General features: G+C 38.7%; 1 non-coding gene across 1 annotated transcript; it reads right to left on the bottom strand.

Annotated features, from left to right (window-relative positions):
• Nucleotides 1-3,198: 3,198 nt before the first annotated feature.
• LOC131749113 (U6 spliceosomal RNA) lies at nucleotides 3,199-3,305 on the bottom strand. The gene has a single exon (XR_009333221.1). It is a non-coding gene; the product is annotated as a U6 spliceosomal RNA (small nuclear RNA).
• Nucleotides 3,306-3,541: the final 236 nt, after the last annotated feature.

The following is a 3,541-nucleotide window of genomic DNA, read 5'->3' as shown; positions in this document are numbered from 1 at the left end:
ATTTCTTCAGTGATCACTTCGTTATTAAGTAGTGTATTGTTTAGCCTCCATGTGTTTTTATTTTTTACAGATCTTTTCCTGTAATTGATATCTAGTCTCATAGTGTTGTGGTCAGAAAAGATACTTGATACGATTTCAATTTTCTTACATTTGCCAAGGCTAGATTTGTGACCCAAGATATGATCTATCCTGGAGAATGTTCCATGGGCACTTGAGAAAAATGTGTATTCTGTTCTTTTTGGATGTAATGTCCTGTAAATATCAAGTAAATCCATCTTGTATAATGTATCATTTAAAGCTTGTGTTTCCTTATTTATTTTCATTTTGGATGATCTGTCCAATGGTGACAGTGGGGTGTTAAAGTCCCCTATTATGATTGTGTTACTGTCGATTTCCCCTTTTATGGCTGTTAGTGTTTGCCTTATGTATTGTGGTGCTCCTATGTTGGGTGCATAAATATTTACAACTGTTATATCTTCTTCATGGATCGATCCCTTGATCATTATGTAGTGTCCTTCTTTGTCTCTTGTAGTAGCTTTTATTTTAAAGTCTATTTTGTCTGATATGAGAATTGCTACTCCAGCTTTCTTCTGATTTGCATTTGCATGGAATATACTTTTCCATCCCCTCACTTTCAGCCTGTAAGTGTCCCTAGGTCTGAAGTGGGTCTCTTGTAGACAGCATATATATGGGTCCTGTTTTTGTATCCATTCAGCCAGTCTGTGTCTTTTGCTGGGAGCATTTAATCCATTTACATTTAAGGTAATTATTGATATGTGTGTTCCTATTACCATTTACTTAATTGTTTTGGGTTGTTCTTGTAGGTCTTTTCCTTCTCTTATGTTTCTTGCTTAGAGAAGTTCCTTTAGCTTTTGTTGTAAAGCTGGTTTGGGGGTGCTGAACTCTCTCAGCTTTTGCTTGTCTGTAAAGGTTTTAATTTCTCCATTAAATCTGAATGAGATCCTCGCTGGGTAGTGTAATCTTGGTTGTAGGTTTTTTTCCTTCATCACTTTAAATATGTCCTGCCACTCCCTTCTGGTTTGTAGAGTTTCTTCTTAAAGATCAGATGTTAGCCTTATGGGTATTCCCTTGTGTGTTATTTGTTGTTTTTCCCTTGCTGCTTTTAATATGTTTTCTTTGTATTTAATTTTTGACAGTTTGATTATTATGTGTCTCAGCGTGTTTATCCTTGGGTTTATCCTGTATGGGACTCTCTGTGCTTCCTGGACTTGGTTGACTATTTGTTTTCCTATATTAGGGAAGTTTTCAACTATAATCTCTTCAAATATTTTCTCAGTCCCTTTCTTTTTCTCTTCTTCTTCTGGGACCCCTATGATTCGAATGTTGGTGCATTTAATGTTGTCCCAGAGATCTCTGAGTCTGACTTCAGTTCTTTTCATTCTTTTTTCTTTCTTCTGCTCTGCAGTAGTTATTTCCACTATTTTATCTTCCAAGTCACTTATCCGTCCTTCTGCCTCAGTTATTCTGCTACTGATCCCGTCTAGAGTATTTTTCATTTCATTTATTGTGTTGCTCATCATTACTTGCTTCCTCTTTATTTCTTCTAGGTCCTTGTTAACTGTTTCTTGCAATTTGTCTATTCTTTTTCCAAGATTTTGCATCATCTTCACCATCATTATTCTAAATTCTCTTTCAGGTAGATTGGCTATTACCTCTTCATTTGTTAGGTCTAGTGTATTTTTATCTTGTTCCTTCATCTGCTGTGTGTTTTTCTGTCTTCTCATTTTGCTTATCTTACTGTGTTTGGCGTCTCCCTTTTGCAGGCTGCAGGTTCGTATTTCTGTCTATTTTTGGTGGCTGTCCCCAGTGGCTGATGTTGGTTCAGTGGGTTGAGCAGGTTTCCTGGTCGGGGTGACCAGTGTCCCTGTTCTGGTGGATGAGGCTGGATCCCGTCTCCCTGGCGGGCAGGTCCACGTTTGGGGGTGTGTATGGGGATGTCGGTAGCCTTACTGTGATTCTAGGCAGCCTCTCTGCCAATGGATGGGGCTGTAGACCTGTCTTGCTCTTTGTTGGGTATAGGGTGTCCAGCACTGTTCATTGCTGGTCCTTGAGTGAATCTGGGTCTTGGTGTTGAGATGGAGATCTCTGGGAGATTTTTGCCATTTGATATTATGTGGAGCTGAGAGGTCTCTTGTGGACCAGTGTCCTGAGGTTAGTTCTCCCACCTCAGAGACACAGCCTTGACACCTGGCTGGAGTGCCAAGAGCCTTTAATCCACATGGCTTTTGGGAGGTCTGAGGTCTTCTGCCAGCGTTTGGTGGGTGTTCTATAGGAGAAGTTCCACGTGTAGATGTATTTCTGATGTATCTGTGAGGAGGAAGGTGATCCCTGTGTCTTACTCTTCCGCCATCTTCTCGCTCCCCTCTGTTTCTAGATTTTTTGATGATGGCCATTCTGACCCGTGTGAGATGATATCTTATTTAAGTTTTGATTTGCATTTCTCTAATGATTAATGACGCTGAACATTCTTTCATGTGTTGCTGGGAATCTGTATATCTTCTTTGGAGAAATGTCTATTTAGGTATTCTGCCCATTTTTGGATTCGGTTTTTTTTTTTTTTTTCTTATTGAGCTGCATGATTTGCTTATACATTTTGAGATTAATCCTTTGTCAGTTGCTTCATTTGCAACTATATTCTCCCATTCTGAGGGTTGTCTTTTGGTCTTGTTTATGGTATCCTTTGCTGTGCAAAAGCTTTTAAGTTCCATTAGTTCCTATTTGTTTATTTTTGTTTTTATTTCCATTTCTCTAGGAGATGGGTCAAAAAGGATCTTGCTGTGAATTATGTCATAGAGTGTTCTGCCTATGTTTTCTTCTAAGAGTTTGATTGTTTCTGGACTTACATTTAGGTCTTTAACCCATTTTGAGTTTATTTTTATGTGTGGTGTTAGGGAGTGACCGAATTTCATACTTTTACATGTACCTCTCCAGTTTTCCCAGCACCACTTATTGAAGAGGCTCTCTTTTCTCCACTGCATATTCTTGCCTCCTTTATCAAAAATAAGGTGACAATATGTGTGTGGGTTTATCTCTGGGCTTTCTATCCTGTTCCAATGATCTATATTTCTGTTTTTGTGCAAGTACAATACTGTCTTGATTACTGTAGCTTTGTAGTATAGTCTGAAGTCAGGGAGTGTGATTCCTCCAACTCTGTGTTTTGTTCTCAAGATTGCTTTGAAAAATATGGAATGTTTCACGAATTTGCATTTCATCCTTGTTCAGGGGCCATGCTAATCTTCTCTGTATCATTCCAATTTTAGTATATTTGCTGCCAAAGTTAGCACTGTTGTAGATTAATTGCCCATAGGTGTGTGTGTTTATTTAGTGGCTCTCTATTCTGTTCCACTGATCTGTATGATTTATTTTGTGCCAGCACCACACTGTTTTGATTATTGCAGCTTTGCGGTATAGTCAGATGTCTAGATGGGTTATACCTCCAGCTTTGTTCCTTTTCCTTAGGATTGCTTTGACAGTTTGGGTCTTTTTGGTTCCATGTAAATTTTAGGAGTACTTGTTCTAG

This window comes from Kogia breviceps, chromosome X, assembly GCF_026419965.1.
Source record: "Kogia breviceps isolate mKogBre1 chromosome X, mKogBre1 haplotype 1, whole genome shotgun sequence".
Lineage (NCBI taxonomy): Eukaryota > Metazoa > Chordata > Mammalia > Artiodactyla > Physeteridae > Kogia > Kogia breviceps.
The sequence above is the reverse complement of the archived record's forward strand: the minus strand, read 5'-3'. Positions and strand labels throughout refer to the sequence as shown.